At 36.7% G+C, this 20,088-nt stretch overlaps 1 protein-coding gene and 1 long non-coding RNA gene across 3 annotated transcripts in view; one reads left to right on the top strand and one right to left on the bottom strand.

The window, feature by feature from the left end:
• The window catches only part of adcy5 (adenylate cyclase 5), a 120,825-nt gene that overhangs the window by 94,478 nt on the left and 6,259 nt on the right, over window positions 1-20,088 (bottom strand). The window lies entirely within an intron of this gene.
• LOC137076150 (uncharacterized) lies at window positions 7,908-9,320 on the top strand. Its single transcript, XR_010905212.1, has 4 exons — window positions 7,908-7,973; window positions 8,735-8,789; window positions 9,021-9,061; window positions 9,235-9,320. It is a non-coding gene; the product is annotated as an uncharacterized lncRNA (long non-coding RNA).

Genomic DNA, 20,088 nt, shown 5'->3' on the forward strand with positions numbered 1-20,088 from the left:
TCAGTATTATGGGATGGCATATTGCCACCTGTATATTTGACAAACTTAGTTCATTGAAAATGATCTGTCCATAAAGCCAATCCTCGTACTGTACAGTGCCCATGCAGGCACATAAGCAATAGTAAATTACTGCATATGCACTGAATGACAAAACAAATGACAAAAAGCAGGCTTCAATGTCCTTGCTCTTAAAAGGACAAATACACATTATGTCAATATCCGCCTTGGTTAAATAGAATAATGTACTGATTGAACATAAACAATTGAGGAAGAAATCAGATGAATGTCTTAAAGTGACAGCAGTATAATATTTGGTAATGGTAATTAATGGACCTGAGATAACATGAGCTAACAATGAACTTGTATTTGAATTTTTTTTTAAATATATATTATTAACAGATAAGCCTGTATTAGTAAATGTTGAAATTAACATTAAATAAGATAAATACATAAAATAATTTTGCATATGCTCAGCTATTTCTACCCAATTCAGATAAATCCTGTCTTTACCAAAAAGATAAGATAGACAGACAGACAGACAGACAGACAGACAGACAGACAGACAGACAGACAGACAGACAAGACAAGACAAGATAAAAGATAAGATAAGACAAAAGATAAGATAAAAGATAAGATAAATATGGACAAATACTTCTTTCTCAGCTCACAACTTCCAAGGCCAAAATGACGTTTTCTAGTAAAATATGTCAAGAAACATGTCATATCGCACTCCAACTGCAAGCAACTGCTAGAGTGAGAAGAAAATGTAATATTTGTCACATTAAACATTAAATTGAAATCTGTTCCTTAGTCACTACGACTCAGACATTTACAAAAGCAAAGGCATCTGTTATGCGTGAGCTTTTTTGTAAAGACTAATTTTATAGAATCTCTTAAGAATGAAAAAAACATTATTCATTTGCATATATACACACACGCACATGCATGCGTGCATACTGTACATACATATTCAAACATTTATCATTCTTCAGCACTATAGTCTAAAGACTACAATCACTCTGTCTGATCTAAATTATCTAAAATTAAACAAACATTGTTATTATTATTATTATTACTACTACTACTACTACTATTGTAAATTGTCCTCACACTTCTGCAAAGCATTACTTGTTTTCCAGACTTCCTATAAATGGAAAGCATAACGACAAAGCTGTTTCTGTCAAACGCAATGTGATGCTTACTTATTTTAAACAACCCCTGTCATATATTTGAATACTTTGCTTGTTGCAAATTTATTGTGAATATTTATGCAAATTTCTAAGCCTGAAATAGAGCGCATATACAAATCTGATTTGATCTTTCATGACAACATAAAGTTGCCTGACAGATATAAAGGCACTGTCGGAACAACAACAAAGATAAAAAAAAAATCAATAATTTCATAAATAATTTGAATATCAAAAAAGGTAATTTGCCTGTCACCAATACAGGGACATAGAATTTCTCTTCCTTGAAAGTGAAGAGAGAGAGAATATGAATTGTTGTTACTTATGTTCTTTGAGGAATGTCAGAAAGAAAAAGAAAAAAAATCAATACAGTCACTCGTCAATTCTTTTAGTGTAGCCTAAACTTCTCATTTAAAGCCTGATGATCTGGAATAACTTCAAATCACACTTTTCTTTTGTTCTGCATTAGTAAGGAAGCTAAAAGTATAACACTTGTCACATTTGAGTGTTTTACTGAGTAGCTGTACACTCACCTAAAGGATTATTAGGAACACCATACTAATACTGTGTTTGACCCCCCCTTTCACCTTCAGAACTGCCTTAATTCCACGTGGCATTGATTGAACAAGGTGCTGAAAGCATTCTTTCGAAATGTTGGCCCATATTGATAGGATAGCATATTGCAGTTGCTGGAGATTGGTGGGATGCATATCCAGTGCACAAAGCTCCCGTTCCACCACATCCCAAAGATGCTCTATTGGGTTGAGATCTGGTGACTGTGGGGGCCATTTTAGTACAGTGAACTCATTGTCATTAGGGCTGTCACTTTTTATTCGATATTCAAATATGTATTCGAACATGACGTGAAATATCCGTAATCGAACAATAAATAAACTACCGGTATCCGGTTTTTAAAGTGCCATGTAACGCAATTTTTTACAGTCGAGTGCGTTTACATGGAGCACTGTAATCAGTTTAAAAGTCCAATCTGAATGAAAATGCTCCATATTAACACCTTAATCGTAAACAAAATGCCCAAACTGAATGAAATTGTAATCGTTTTGAGATGGGTGGGATAAACCTTTTCATGAATCGATCAAACAAAACATTTCACCATGTAAACGACCTGACCGGATTACTTTTGAGTGTGCGTCCTTATATGACATACACAGCGCGTGCCTGCTTCACCACTGAAGAGCGCACCGCGGTCACATGCACCAAGCATGTTGACAAGAGAGGAAAGTGCATTTTTCTGAGGGATAAACTTTTTATTTCGTAAGAATTTATGAAGATAATTGTTATAATGACACTGTCCCTAAACCAACAAACAATCAACTACTTAAACTGCGCCTGACATTAGAATTTATTTTTTTCTGAGATGATTAATACAGTTTACAAAAAAATAAACAGCTTTTATAAAACCGTATAAGTCCTGGTGGCAGTTGAGAGTTGCTATGGCATCCGTAAACAAATTCCAGCTGCTGGAGAGGACGGGGTCGACATCTGATGCGGTAGACAAACTGAAAGCTGTCATGATTGCATGGCACTTCATATCTTAATTTACACTTAAGTTGATAACCTGCTGTTTCAAACATTAGGTTAACAATTTATTTTTCCATACAGGCTGTGTTCTGAGTCCTGTTTATGACTGTCAGACTGTTAATGCATTTTTGATTAAATCTCCATTACGACGGTGTCCGGTTTTTTTAATTTGTTTTTTTTTATGGGGTCATAGATATTCAAATATATTCGAATACATTGGTTGATATTTGATAACCGTTCGAATTAGATTTGTTTTTTAAATGACAGCCCTAATTGTCATGTTCAATAAACCAATTTGAAATGATTCGAGCTTTGTGACATGGTGCATTATCCTGCTGGAAGTAGCCATCAGAGGACAGAGACATGGTGGTCATAAAGGGATGGACATGGTCAGAAACAATGCTCAGGTAGGCCATGGCATTTAAGAGATGCCCAGTTGGCACTAAGGGGGCTAAAGTGTGCCAAGAAAACATCCCCCACACCATTACACCACCACCACCAGCCTGCACAGTGGTAACAAGGCATGATAGATCCATGTTCTCATTCTGTTTACGCCAAATTCTGACTCTACCATCTGAATGTCTCAACAGAAATCAAGACTCATCAGACCAGGCAACATTTTTCCAGTCTTCAACTGTCCAATTTTGGTGAGCTTGTGCAAATAGTAACCTCTTTTGTCCTATTTGTAGTGGAGATGAGTGGTACCCGGTGGGGTCTTGTGCTGTTGTAGCCCATCCGCCTCAAAGTTGGGCGTGTTGTAACTTAAATATTTTGCTGCATACTAGGCATGTGCTGATATCAATTTTTCATGTTGCGATTAATTGTGAATATTTTGTCACGATATACAATATGATCACGATATTGAAATAAGTTGCAAAAAAAGTGTTGTCATAGCATAACAGCTTAAGGAACTATTTTTGTAATAACAAAAATAACTGAATGTTTAAATACAATAATACAATGCACCAAAAATATATAAAGCTCTGGAAAAAAATAAGAGAAATCAATGTTATTTGGTCTCTTATTTTTTTCCATAGCTGTAAAAGTACAATTTTCAAACAGATTAAAGTGCAAAAGAAAGCTATAAAGAACAACAGGTAACAAATTAATATAAGGTCTCATTATGTAATGCATTAATTAAGATTGAGCAATAGCTACATTGGTTACAGAAAGTATAATGTTTTTGGTAATGTTAGTTAAGAAATACTGATCATTGTTAGTTTTATTTTAGGTCCATTTAAAAAAGTTATTTTGTTGTTAAACAGTAACTAAGAAATTAACATTACTTAGAAAAATTAATTCTTTATAAGTATTTTTCATTGTCAGTTTGGTAATAATGAATTAACATGTTAACTAATGAAGTCATATGTCTTTTGGACAAATAATCCAAAAAATTCTAATCATTAGGGCATGATGTAGTCCAGATTAAAACATACTGTTTAAGTTTGAAAATAAATAGCCTATTAAGTCTTTAAGTATTAAGTATTTGGTGCTGAGCCTGTGATGAACATCATTGAGATTACAAAAAACGAATGGCTGTTTTAAAAACTTCTTCACTAGCGCTGTTCCTTTTGTTTGAAGGGTTTCCGGGGTAATTGCTGCATTCTGCAATTCCATCGGCGCCCTCTGCTGTCACTGAGCGGCACTTCATTCAGCCCGTCTCCATTCAGTCATGTGCAAACGCACGTTGGGCTTGTTTACATCTGAGCGCGTGTCCCTTTGACGCAGAATACAGCAGTGCTGAGCATTTATACGGTTGATGGGCAAAGTATTCTTGAGTGCATTATAAAAAATGTAATAATTGTTAATAAATTATTATTTACGATATTTTGAAGTGCCCACAATAACAATATCGTGCATATTTATCGTGATATATCGCATTACCGAAAATCGGCACATGCCTACTGCATACCTTGGTTGTAACAAGTGGTTATTTCAGTCAAAGTTGCTCTTCTATCAGCTTGAATCAGTTGGCCCATTCTCCTCTGACCTCTAGCATCAACAAGGCATTTTCACACAGGACTGCCACATACTGGATGTTTTTCCCTTTTCACACATTCTTTGTAAACCCTAGAAATGGTTGTGCGTGAAAATCCCAGTAACTGAGCAGATTGTGAAATACTCAGACTGGCCCGTCTGGCACCAACAACCATGCCACGCTCAAAATTGCTTTTCCATTCTGACATTCAGTTTGGAGTTCAGGAGATTGTCTTGACCAGGACCACACCCCTAAATTCATTGAAGAAACTGCCATGTGATTGTTTGATTAGATAACTGCATTAATGAGAAATTGAACAGGTGTTCTTAATAATCCTTTAGGTGAGTGCATGTCTCTGTCATTTCTTGAATCTATGCCTGGCAGTGTTCTTCTACAGAGATAAATTCCTTCAACAACATGATTTCACCAATGGGTTGTGGAACATATTTTAGCTACAAGAGTTACAAGAGTGACAGTGTTCTCCACACCCTAGCATGTAAAACATTGTAAGAAACGGCTTATTTCTGCTTGCCATGCAAAAAAGAAAATGAAAACACAGCCAACTGGCTTCCCTCCATCCTTTTGCAATAGTGACAGTGCTGTGGAAAGGGCTTGGACGACTTCTGAAGACTGTTCATGAACCTGACAGTGAAAATGAGCAATGATACAAACATTGGAACTGGCCTAGCTTCAATTTTTTTCTAGAGAGAAGGCGGCATCTGCTTCTGATCACACTAAATGGCAACAAGATACTAAACCATTCAGGTTCATCAATACTTTTTTCCAAACCGCCATCACGTTCAGGTAAGAAAGCTATTGCCATGGTGTTTCATTTTTACCATAATGCTTTTTAAAAAGTAGACAAAGAAAGATACAATTTTCATTGATACACCAACCGTTCTCTTACAAAAACGGTTTTGTTAATAACCCCAGTACAATCTGTATTTTTCACGAAAGCCCTCGAGCGCTGCTGTAAAAAGACTTTTGCTGACAAATTTAATTAGCCTGAAGGTTGTATTTTCATTCTTTAAAAAAATGCCACTTGCTCTGATATTATTCCAATTAATGCAATATTTTTTAGAACACTTTTTCAAATTAAGTGTCCAAATACTTTAATCTTAAACTTGCCCCAATGTTTATAAAAAAGAGGGCCAGTTACACAGCAGGTTGACACAAAAATTACATGAAAAGCATGTTGACTATTACATTTAGTACATTCAGCCTGCCATGTACAATTATAAAATTTGTGCGTACATGATTTGACACTATGTGGGTATACAGATACACAGTTTGTAGGCGTCAACAAGGCCCATTTCAGAGAAAATTAGAAAAAGATGGGTGACAAATAAAGGAGAAACAGAGGGTGGTTCTGCAATAAAAATAACATGCTGAGTTTGGTTTGAATCAGGATGCATTCCAGAGTCTCTAAAATCGTCTCCACGCGTGACACATCTTGCATTCATCTTCTGTGAGACCATTACAAGATTGAGGAGAAGGTTGTTGATAAATATTGACAAAACATCCACAATGAAAATGACCCACTATATGCCAATATATTAAAGGGGGGGTGAAACACTCAGTTTCAGTCAATCTCATGTCAATCTTGAGTACCTATAGAGTAGTATTGCATCCTTCATATCTCCGAAAAGTCTTTAGTTTTATCATATTTATAAAAGAAATATGGGCTGTACCGAGTCTTTCCGGAAAAAACCGAGTGCCTGGAGGCGTATCGTGTGGGCGGAGCTAAAGAATGACAAGCGCGCAAAGCGGTGACGTCCTCAAGCGTGAAGAAACCCATCTATCTCAGCTAATACAGATAATGATACACAATCAAATCTGAGGGAGAAATAAATTGAACAGGAGAAACGGCAACATCAGGATGTCCGTCTCTGTGGTATGTACTGTATTTAGGGGCCTTTGTGTGCAGTTTATGAGGACATGATTCGGTTTATGGACTATTGTATGTGACTAGACCTTAGAGGTAGCAAGCAAAACGGTTTTGCACGTCAGAGTCAGAATAGTGTAACGTTATACAGAACAACAATGGAGTAACCGTTAGCGCATTTGAATGACGAAGCACGCGATCGTATCGTTTACTGATGTTTACTCATGCGACGGTAGCCAATAGCAGCAGAGACATTTGAAGTTGATTTACTCACCGGCATCTTCCAAAGCAGGACCGCTCTGTCAAAAACACACTTCTTTGGTATGATTTGGTGAAGTCCTGTGACAGCAGTGACCGTGGAAATCCACTTTGCGACGCGACTGAAGCGATGCCTTGAAGCTTCCCGTCATTTCTGCGTTCAAATCGGTTCAAATGCAGCGCTGCCTTCCCGGAATGCTGTGCTGAAGCGTTGAAGTCGCTCGACGTCACCCATAGGAATAAAGTGGAGCGCGGCGCGACATAAGTGTTCACGGACGACTGGATCTGCACCTGAGAGACTGTTTACGGCGTGCATTTCCTCTCTCTCGCTCTAGTCACGCGCGCGCGCACCCTTCCGGGAGAAGAGCCCGTACAGCCCATACAAGGACCTTCCGCTCTATTTAACGTCAAGCCGACCCATACTCGAAAAAAACTCGCCGAAACTTGTGAGAAACCGGAAGGAGTATTTTTAACACAGAAATACTCCATCAAACGTCCAACATTAGTTTTTGAAACTTTGTCTATGTTTAGGATGGGAATCCAAGTCTTTAAAGGTGTAAAAAGCTCAGTATGCATGAAACAGCATTTCACCCCCCCCCTTTAATCAAAATCCTGTGTTTATTTAATGTCAATACATTTCATCAATGGGTTTTCAAGAACCGAAAATGTGCATGTTGCGTTCTCATTATGATAGTTGAATAAAATTTGCAAGAAATTAAATCAACATTAAATTATTTTGAAGATCTTAAAAGTTACACAACTACATGTGTCAGCGGAGATGGTTTACAAGACACATTCCTGCATTTTAACCATAATGTACACTGTAAAAAATTGCTGTAAAAATACGGGCGATTTCCAACAGTAAAATACTGTTATTTTAATAAACAGTTTAATCCTGTAAATTAACAGTCTAGGTTCCATAAATTAATTACTTGCAGTAAATTTACAGCATTTATGTGTAAATCCATTTGTTCCTTGAAAAAACAGTATTGGCCTGTAAAAAATATCACGTGGGGGCGGGGCATCTTCAACGCGGGTTTTTTTTTCGAACAGAAAGCAGACGCAGTCAAAGAACAGCAACACTCCTCTGTCTAGGCGGTTTTAAAGAAGGACAATGTTCAAGGTGAGTTTATTTATTTGCAGTTATTCTATTATGTTGCTGCCAACCTGTAAAATCACTTTTTTCACAAGCTATTTTTGACTGTGCTAAGTTACTGAGCCCTAATCGCATTTTGCAGACAGCTCTCAACGGCATGAGGCCTTTCGCCTGCTAACGTTAATGAATGTTCTCTGAGCTCCGATGTAAAGTATTACTGCGAATTCGCTGGGTTGAGTTAAGTTACCATTTAGAAATTATTTCGGCTTTCTTGTGTAGTAACATTAATGTTAACCCTTATCTCGAATTTCTGGTTTAGTAAGTTAATGTTACATGATGCTAACGTTAATCTAACCAGATGCATTAATGTTATTCGCATAACGTTAATATCATGCACATAAGATGGAGAATAATTACAAAACTACTCGAAATATCCAGAACCATGATAGCAATTAAAATTGTGTGGTCAATTTGTTCTGTTTCCATGCAAATAATGTAAAGCTACAATTCCCAATGCAAAATAGATATTTAACGTTATATATAACGTTATATATTTTTTCATTTAATGGTCCGAGTACGTGCTTTTTTGTGAGATTCGCATGTACATAGTATTAAAAGTCAAAGAGGTTGTTTTTAAAAGAGGAGGCAGATATTCTTGACTGCATTCGTTTTAGCAGACAGATAGTTTTCAACAGCTGAGGTTTCACTATGCAATGTTCTCCATGCTCTGACGTCGAATTTCTTTGCTTGGTTAAAGATTAAATAATAATTGTATTCTTTTTTTCTAGGAATCAATCACTTGTTACGGAGTTTTACTGACACTGTATGCATCCCTAATCATTGGTGAGTTTCACGCCATGTAAATTATCAGAAAATGTATATTTTTGTGTAAACTGTTGTTTTAACTGTTCTGTATAATTTGAAGAAAAAATCATTTCAGGGAGGGCAGATAACTGTACTGAACACTGGATGATTACCCTAGACTAGAGGGTTGTGTTGTTTGTAAGGGCATACAATCACGATTTCTGAATGCAACTGGAATAATGTTTACAATGTTCTGTCTTCAATTTTCAGTATCCAGAGGAGGCATGTGGCACATTGGAATTCATTCAAAGGTATTTTGTCACCTTTTATAGTACCCTTTATATTTGTTTATTTTCTTTTATTGTTCCTTAATTTAGCAAATGTATATTTAATCCAATATTTAAATTGATACGGTTGATTTTTGTAAGTTTTCTATTTTAAAGTGTGTGTGTGTGTGTGTGTGTGTTGGGATAAACCCTGAAAGAGGTTCTAAGACCTGCAGAGGCAAGGTGGTTTCAAAGAAGACTGTAAAAGAAGTCTTCCACTGTCACTCCCAAAGTTGCTTCTCTATGGAACCTCATCGATTTCGAATGGAATTTCGTCTAGGTAACTAAACTTTATGCCTACTGACACTCACATTTGTGCAGCTTCCTAAAAGAATCAACACCGCTTAAAGGATAAGTTCATCCCAAAATAAAAATTTCCTGATAATTTACTCACCCCAATGCCATCCAAGTCTTTCTGTCTTTCTATCTTAAGTGGGGGAAAAAATTACGTTTTTTGAGGAAAAAAATTCAGAATTTTGCTCCACACAATGGACTTCAATGGCAACCAGAATGTTGAAGTCCAAATAAATATGTTTCAAATGACTTTTAAGTGCTTCAAATGACTCCCAGCTAAGGAATCCATCTGTCATTTTCTAAAAAAATAAAATAAATAGTGTATACTTATTAACCACAATTGTTCATATTGTGCTGGTCTCCGTGCCAGGCATGACGTCCTCACATCGGAAAGGTCTCGCGTGACATCATTAGACATCCAGGATATACACACGAAATTACCATTTTAAACAATAAACTAAAACAAAACCATAAATATGTAATTCAACATACAATAAAATGTGAACGATAATCCTTCTCCATACTAGTAAACAATGGGGTGGTAAGTACTTTTGACCTTTCCAATGTGATGATGTAATGCCTGGCACATTGCAGACCAGCACAAGATGAACAATTGTGGTTAAAAAGTATATACATTTTAATTTTCTTAGAAAATGACACATTGAGTCACTACATAAGACTCTATTCCTCAGCTGGGATTGAGGAGAGCCCTTTGAAGCACTTTGAAACAGCATTTATTTGGACTTCAACATTCTGATTGTCATTGAAGTCCATTGTGTGGAGAAAAATCCTGATATGTTTACCTTAAAACACTTAATTTCTTTTCCACTGAAGAAAGAAAGACATGAACATCTTGGATGGCATTGGGGTGAGTAAATTATCAGGACATTTTCATTTTGCGATGAACTAATACTTTACCTGCATTCATATTCAGTGGTAAGACAGTATCTGAACCCTTTGGAATTGTATGATTTTCTGCATTGTTCTTAACATTTCATGTGATCTTCATTAGTCACATAGACAAAACAAAGTGTTTAAGCTAGCTACACAAACAATTATAATCTTTCATGACTTTACTCAACACATCCCATTAGACACTTTCGGGGCTGTGTAATAAAAATGTTAATTTGGTAAGTGACTAGCTTTTTGTTATCTCTATGAACCACAAATGTTGTTTTTGTGTCGTAATGGTTGTACATGAGTGCCTTGTTTGATCTGAGCAGTTAACCTGCTCAATGTTCTTCAGAAAAATCTACCATGTCCTGCACAGTTTTGGTTTTCCAGCATATTCTGCACAATTGAACCCTTTACAATAGTGACTGCATGATTTAAAGACCCATCTTTTCACAATGAGAACTACTGATGGACTCAACTATTATAAAGGGTGCCAGGGGGAGGATTTTATTCTGAAGAACAGTGGACAGTTTAACTGCTCAGAACAAACAAGTGAATCATGAACAATTATTACAAAAACAAAACAAAACTAGATTTTTAGGAAACAAATCCATCTCTGAGTCTATATAATGTTATTGATATGACCCCAGTGGATAAATCAATGCCTTTTAAAGCCAAATGATAGGTTTGTGCAATAAAATAAAGAAAACCTAAACATGCTAAATTAAATAACTCATTGCTTCCAGTCTACTGTCATATGAGCACTTATCAGAGGGACATTGTGACGTGATGTAAGTGCATTGTGAAAGCTTGTTCAAGAAGTAACACAGAAGCAAAGATGACCGACATTTCGCATGAGCTTCACGACTCACTTACTTATGACAGTAGATTGGAAGTAATGATTTATAGTTTAGTTAGCACTTCATTTTTTGTTTGTTTTTCTAACACAAAAATAAAGTGAGTTAAAAATATTAATATTTTTTTTTACACACCTACCCTTTGGTTTCAGAAGACATTGATTTATCCACTTGGGTCTTGTGAATTAATGTCAAGATTGTTGTGTTTTTTAAGGGTCAAAAGAATGGCAGCCAATCAATGTGATTGTATGGACTTAAAAGATTGTCATGTGTATATATAGCATGGGGGTAAGATAAAGACAATGATAATTTTTGGGGTGAACTATCCCTCTAAGGAAATTGTGTTTGTCTATACTTTTGACTGGTAAAAATCAGATGAAATTTGATGATCAACTAATGCAGAGAACCAACCAATTCCCAAAGGTTGAGGGTTTACAGCTTTTTTCCCACTGTACTCTCAAATGTACTTATTCTGCTGTAAAAAATGTTTTTACACATTTAACTTAACAGCTGTCTTTACATATACACAATTATAATATACTCCTAAATCTACTAAATAAATTTACTCCTATCCGGCTAACTGGAAAACGCACAATCACTTTCTTTTACACACAGCTAAACTTTCTGGTCTTGTCTTGACCCCATAATCTTTCTGTTAAGATTGTTTTTTTATGTTTTTCCTCTATGCTGTAAAAAACATTCAAAACAAACTGCACACTCAATTGCTGTTTAAGATTAGTTTAGTTCATTAACATGATCATTTTATGTCTCTTTTAAAAGTTCACTAGTTTTTGCCATGTGCTTTATTTTACCACTAAGATTTTCTTGATTTTCTTTCCTTTCAGACCTGGATTTCCTCTAAGACCAGATCTGTCAAAAGCTGATGGGGGACGTGTTGGCTGTTTTTTTTTGCCTCTTCCTACGTTTTTTCACCAATTGGTTCTCTTGATTATGTCCTCTCAGATCTGGACTTCCTCTCAGGCCAGCTCTTTTAAAACCAGGTTTGGGATGTTTTGACAGTATTTTTTGCCCTATCAAGGATTTTTGATCCTTTGATTCTCAATGATTTCCTCTCAGACCCAGAATTCCTCTCTGGCCTGGTTGCTGATGTGACATGTTGGCTGTTTTTAATTTTAGTTTTTTGCCTCTTTGTAAGGTTTCTGTTTTTGCCTACTGGTTCCTCTAGAACAGTATTTAAGGAAAGAAAGTCAGAGAAAATACATTTTAAAATGCAATGAATGTATTGTTAAAACCTATTTTAAATAAATGGCAAACAATGTACACCATAATCTTTTTCTTTATTTTTTCCATTGAGTAAAAAGTCTGTTTGGAATGTCTGTAAACATTATGGTACATAGGGATGTTAATAGATATCAGACAATAGAGTAAATAGAAAACAGTATTTATATTAAAATTTTATACTGTAGAATTGTAGTTGGAACCATTGCTGCCAGTACTTTGTGAAATTACAGAACAGCTATACACAAATCCGGCGAAACACGGAAGTAAAGCATCGCCGCCATTACTGCGTGCCTCGCTGCTAAGGACTTAGAGCAGTGCGTACACGAAAACACTTCTCAAATGAGGTTAATAGCTTAACAATGACTGATTCTCCCCTCATGTCATGTTATAATAGCCTACCTTTTTTTCCCTTATAAATTATTTTTATTTTTGTTACGAATGCATACTATTATTATTTTCCCCCCTGTTTGTATTCAGGATATTAAGAGCTGCTCCCTCAGGCTATATCTTTTCTGTATCCTATTTCGAATTCGAAGAAGTTGATTTTATGCAGCGATATTTGTTTGTAAATCTTGATACTTTCAATAATAATACAATTAATTGATTAATATATAAATAAATAGCAGCGCGCGGCAGTAACGTTAATGCACGGCGCGCTGTGATGAACGTAAAGAAAACCACTTAAAGACAGAGAATAATTAAAGCATACGTGTCCATTACAAACGGACCTAGTCACAATTAACGTTAGACATATATGAAATGATCAGTTACAAAAAATATGGCCTTATTAAATCAGCACGTAAACTTGCGTGACCTACCGATGTGCTCATGCATATGTTCACAAGCTGCAATAAATAGCCACGACCAGTTGTAGCAATAGAATACATCTTCCTACAGGTATAAGATTATTTTATTAATCATCTGGCATGCGATGAGCGTCAGAACCTAAACTACAGGGCATGAGTTCGGGATGGATTGGCCAGATACTGCATCCTACATCACAGATCAGCCGCTGCGTATGAATCACAGTGTCGTGAGGTTTTCAGGCAGTGGACTCGTACCATAATATGTCAGTAACAATAGAGAAAACTACGAAGTTACATTTGTGTAATTGTGACTTAAAGTCCCTTTGTAACAGGCACGTATGTTTTATTTATTTTCTGTTATCATTTACAGCGCGTCGTGCATTACTGCCGCGCGCTGCTCTAAGTGCAGCATAAGTCCTCATAACTGTTCGTTATTTCATGTTCTCAAAACGTGTTTGTGTAAAACAATTCCATGATCACGGAAAGCAGGGCCCTAATATTAGCAACACAGCTCACAATGACATTGTTCAGTTTTATTGCTGTCTTATACATTACATTTGGCAGACACATTTATACATTAATACATCCTGTTGTCAATAAATTACCTTTCTGTAAGTTTTGGCCAATGCCTGACATCATCTACCCAATGTTCCCTTTCACCAGACATTTTATTTAATGTGCAGGATCCGCTTTCATTGAAATGTCATTAGAGGACACCGGCAAGTGTCACACCGTCACGCACTTCGCAGGCACGCAGTAATGGCGGCAGGCAAGATGGCGGCGCCCATAAAGTTCGCGGCGGATTTGTGTATACAAATTAAAAACTGTTAGATTACGGTAAGGGGCTGGAACCACAGCTGCCAGTACTTTGCTGTGAAATTACAGCATTATTGAAACCGTAAAATTACGGTAAGGGGCTGGAACCACAGCTGCCAGTACTTTACTGTGAAATTACAGCATTATGGAAACCGTAAAATTACGGTAAATTACTGGAACTAGCTTGCCAGTACTTTACTGTGAAATTACAGCATTTTTGAAACCGTAAAATTGCGGTAAAGGGCTGGAACCACAGCTGCCAGTATTTTACCGTAAAAATACGGGTGAATTTTTTACAGCGTACACATGAAACATTAAATTCCAAGCAGCTGCACATGATAATTTGGAAATTGGAAGCATCATTAAAACAGCAGAAACCTGACATGCTTGCTTGCTTTCTACTCATATTTTGGGATAAGGGTGTAATTTCATTAGCACTAAGCAAGCACCCAATGGAAGCATTATATAAGCGCTGTCAAATCACATCCAAAATATGTTTGTTTACATAATGTGTACTATGTATAATAATTATGTATATTTGAATACACACATATATAAATTGCAATACATTTGCATGTATACACTGTACATGTATATAATTTATATTATATACAAATATTTTATATATAAACAACAAAATATACATTGTGTATTTATATATACATAATTATACACAGTATGTGTGAACAATTTTTAGATGCGATTAATCGATTTGATAGCACTAATAATAATAATAATAATAATAATATATATATATATACATATATATATATATATATATATATATATATATATATATATATATATATATATATATATATATATACACAATTATTATGTAATAATTTTATAGCATATATAATATAAAAAACACACATATACATACCAATATACACACACACATATGGATATATGTATGTAACATATATATATATATATATATATATATATATATATATAATATGATAATATACAAAATATGATAATATAAGATGTCTAATACAAGCCATAGATGTTTAAGAGAGGTGTGGGCAGCCACCCACACACATCAGAGCTTGATTACCCTCAGATCTACCTTGACAACAGAAAAAACAATACAAGGGGGGAGGAGAAGAAAGAAAAGGCCCACGGCACCAGGGGCAGTTGCACCTTAATTATCTCAATTTGAACCTCTAATGGTCAGATCGCACATTCACTGGAGGTGGTTTAGAGATGAAAAGCAGGGGTCCTCTCACAGGGAAGCCCTGAGTGCTTCTGAATGGTGTTTTTAAGACCAGGCCTTGGTTGCTAAGACACAAGAAGCACAACTGAGGGTCTGCACTTAAGAGACATGTCAGATTTGGATCTTGAGAGGTAACACAAACTCACTCCTACGGCTGCATAAAAAAATAAAAAATAAAGAGAGATTCCCGGAGCTTACACACATGGTTGATGTAAGGAATAATTGACGCAAAATAATGCACACCCGAGGTGTTGATGCAGTCACGATCGAGGCGAAGCGGAGTGGCCGTTACACCTCAGGTGTGCATTATTTTTCTGATAACTGCCCGAAATCAATTATTCCACTTCTACTTAGTTATCTACTTAATTATCTTCTTATTAAACTGTTTGTACACTTACAAAGTTCTCAATGCTTCGGTTTGCATGTAGGGACCCTCATTATGCTACCGTGTTAGTGTGAGACTATTTTGAGCCTTGTTAGTGGTATTAACTAGCGATTTAATTTTACCACCCTGTGTCTACCCTGTGCCCCATAGACAAGCGCTATAAACAAATCTGTTTATAGAGATAAAACTCTTTACATTCCATTTTCATGAAAACGCATCCCAGAGAACGATCTACTCGGTAACCATCTGTTAATTACCCCTAGGTTCATTTCTCACCGGAGCTGTCCTTTAAAATAGCAATTTTCTCACAATTTACAAATAGTTGGAAACATTTGGGATATTGTAAGTACTCAAATGAACAAAATAAATATTTGGATATTTTACTGCAAAAATACTAGAGGTGCACTATGCAACCTTCCATCCACTAGAGGTCGCCTATTCAAAACAAAGGTGTAGTTTGATGACGCCAAGTTTGAGCACAGTATCTTGGGACATGTGTGCTGCGTCCCAATTCGCCTACTTATACTACGACCTAAAAATATGTACTCTTTTTGTGAAGAAAAAGTATATACTTTTGAGTGTGTGTCGCAGAAAAGTATGCAAGATTCGGGACATACTACCTCGCCATCTTTTTAACGGACTCGGTCGCTTGGTTACGTGCATCCCGTCACCGTTTAACTGCCCTGTAAGGCATCGTCAGATTAATCAAAGTTCAAATCCTCCATATTCAGTTTAATCTCCTACCGTATCAGAGAAATGTAGCCGCTCGTTGATCTGCCAGTCATGGGTCTTTAATGCAGAGACTCTCCTCGTGTGTTTGCAGTTTAAAAGTTAATGGCCAAACGTGTCATTACAAAAGTTCACAATGCTGCTGCAGGTGAAATATAATGTGGACAACACTGAATAAATATATTTTTGTCAGGTTAAATATTGATAGTTGGTCACTCAAACCCCTTTATCTAAACTTCTCTACTTAACCGTCGGACTCGGACATCCGTCATGTTTGTAGTTTTTTAACGCTTTTTATCAGCGTTTGTAGTTCTAATCGAATCCTCATCCAAATCGCAATGGGTTGTGGGTAATATCAGCAGTTAGAGTGCACATCGTACTTCAAATTCGGACCAGAAATAGTAAACTATCCGGGAATCTTTGGAATATTTTATTCAACACACTACAATTTGGGACATACTAATTCTATTTTCGAAAACTATTTAGCATGGATAGAATGCGAATTGGGACGCAGGGGTGGTCTTTCAACTCACAACCGGTGGAAAAAAGGACTCGGGCAGAAATCATGTTCATGGATGTGGCTATTAACGTTACTGTAGTATTAAGCAGAGCAGGACCGAGTGTTGTGGAGCTGAGCATGGTTGCTGGAGCAATTGTTATACAAATGCCCGCCTCGAGAACCGAGACTTTTATTATGATGGGACGGGACACAGTCGCCGGACGCCTGCACTTCCGCGTTTCCGGTCATGATTATAAGGTAAAGTAGCTCTGTTTATCATATTGAGGGAATGCATCAACGTCACTTTCCCGCCGGAACACGCCCCTCAGCCGGGGCTGAGTGGCAGGAGAGCTGCTGCGTGACTGGAGTTACTAGAGGAAAACACGTGTTGAGCAAACGATTACCAGTTAAAACTAGAGGTTGTTCTCTATATAGTGGACAACTTACCAACTTACCAAAGATTCAGTGATCCATGGATAATGACATGCAGCCAGGAATCGTGTTTTCCTGACATTTTTATGAACCTGATTTCGGCATGATTAACTGATCCACATTTTTCGAGTGAATCCAGCATGTATATGGATGGGCCAGTGTATTGAAGCGTGTATGTGGCTGCTTGACACGAATGGAAAACAAAAGTTTTACTCAAATTCTGAATATATTATAGATCTATTAATAAAAAATAATCAATAATTATATTGACCAGACAGCATGCAAAGAGTGCTCCCTTTATAATCACTAAAAGCTGTCACTCATTCAATAAAAACGCAATCTCACAGATTTCCACAGTGAAGCTGGTATACAATGAATCTCTTATTTTCACAATGTCTGCATTTATAGAGATGCACTTGCTTGTTAACTGAAACTGAGCAACTGGACAAACACTTGAGAGCGAGTGATGCGGTGAGTGGATTCCAAGTTCAACACCTGTGATTGGCCAACTGCGTTGTAGAAATCTACAAACATGTCTGCGATTGGCTACATTACTCACCAAGGCGAAAACACATAGGAAATGTAATAATTTGACGGAGTGCAAACACAGATACACACTGGATCTTTTGATAGCTTCTTTTCGCTATTAATATGCTATTATTACGACTTCTTAGGGAGAATTACATATCCTAGACAAGCAGTTATGGGCAGCTTTTCCCTCTAAAAGCAGAAGCAGCAGCAGGTTGGCTCTGGTTTGATTGAGAAAATACAAGCTATTATCAAGTCCATCTCAAGCTCGGAACAGGGATGCCCATTGGGTCTGTGGACAAGGGTGGATATTGTCATTTAAAAGTTATTGTTGCAGCCCACAACTGATGTTGATGTTGACATGTTGTGCTTTGGCCTGAAGAGACGTAGCAAGACCTATCGACCAATCACGAAGTCAGTAGTGTTTCGGCATCCGGGTTGCCAGATCTGCTCTAGTTACCACAGCTGCAGCTACAAACGTTCCTGCTGGATCCTGCAGCCTATCTGGCAACCTCAAGTCAGGTGGAGGGGGAGAGGGGATGCACTGCTCTAGTAATTTGATTGCAGTACCAGTTTTGGCCACAATCTTACATACACTTCCTTAGTATTCAATATAATATTCAACTACACTGTAAAAAATTGTAGGTAACATTTTCTAGTGACTGAGAAAGTGTGGAGCAAGGTTTGTTTTGCAAACTTTAATGTTACATCAGTCATTCACGTTAGCGCTCGGCTATCATATGGGCTGTATGTGATTAAGCATGTGCACCACAATAAATTAGAAACGTGCACACACGCGCACACACAGGTTTGTTGATGGTTGCACACTAGTTAATGCTGATGGTGAAGAATTACAGTTGAAACCTATCAATGTGTCAGGATCCCAAAATTGACCCATTCTTTCTGCTAAAGCTTCACGCCTTATTGCCTGTGTACACTTTTATCTCCTTAAATGCTCGTTTTTGGGGGTCGACAGCTTATAAAAATGTAGGCATGTGTTTTTTAGCTTGTTTGCTGTACACCTTGTCACATATCATCTTTTAGAAATTGTTCTGCTTTTTGTAATAAGTCCGAAATTACAAGGAGGCAGCCTCACGCAATACAAAGTCAATGGAGAGCGTTGGATTGTTTCCCCCCTAGGTGTGGGCGTGGCCTTAATACGCTCTGTCTCTATGATAGTGAAGAAGTTGCTGAGAGATGAGGTTCGAAAATGTTCATCATTATCTTGTTATTAATATGATCTGATTTATGGTTCATATTTATTTACAGGGCAATGTTTCCAAGCACTATCAGACTAAAATAAAGGCTGTTTTTGTTATACATTACAATGCCTAGTATGTCTATTTCATGGTCGCGGGGCGGGGCAGGGTGGGTTGTAAAAATATATGGTGCGGGGCGGGCTGGGGCAGGGCAAATAATTTCATAAAAGTGGGACCGGCGGGTTGGAAAAAAAAGCCACAACAGACACAGAAAAAAATCACAACAAACTAGACCGTCTGACCAATCAGAGCAGAGGAGGCTCGAAGAGAGGATGGATTTAGAGAGACTGATTTATCTATTGAGTCGTTTGAGAATCATTTAATATTGTGGTGATGTGCAATGTACATATTATGAGAAAATTTAAGTGTTTTGACCTTTGTTGTATGTAAGCCTGTTGTTGGAGACCTCCAAAACAACATTAGGAAACTTTAAAATAGCATAAAAGAGGCACTTTACTAACTAATCAAATCACTGAACTTACTTGACTGTGACACTATTTCTTCTAAATTTGATGTGCAGCTGAAACAAACTTTGCTGCATTATTTTACTGTTATAATTATAGTAATTGTATTAATAATTATATAATAATTGTATAATAATAATAATAATAATAATAATAATAATAGCAGTAGATGTAGTAGTAGGAGTACTAGTAGTAGTATTAGTAAAAATAATAATAAAAATAATAATAATAATAATAATAATAATAAGAGAGGTAGCAAATAGGTTTTTGCTGCAAAATTACACTGACATTAGTCTACAATTGAATGTATGCGATAATTACTACTGATGTAAACTGACTACTCAAAGTAAATGTGCAGCACAAGTAGAGAAAAAGTTGACAGTATATCAAAATATAATTTTCAAAATATGTGTGTGCTCTGCATTAGTCCCTAGAGGTGGTGCTTTCTTCAGCGTGCCGCTCTGCTGAGCACGTAGTCAGCCTGGCCTGTTGGAAGCTTAAAGTCAGCATGAAACAGAAGTTGTGAATGTGTTTTATTCCCCATTGTGACGCAAGTGAAATGGCTTCTCGTAAAAAGAAAACATG

Source organism: Pseudorasbora parva, chromosome 5 (assembly GCF_024679245.1).
Source record: "Pseudorasbora parva isolate DD20220531a chromosome 5, ASM2467924v1, whole genome shotgun sequence".
NCBI classification, from domain to species: domain Eukaryota; kingdom Metazoa; phylum Chordata; class Actinopteri; order Cypriniformes; family Gobionidae; genus Pseudorasbora; species Pseudorasbora parva.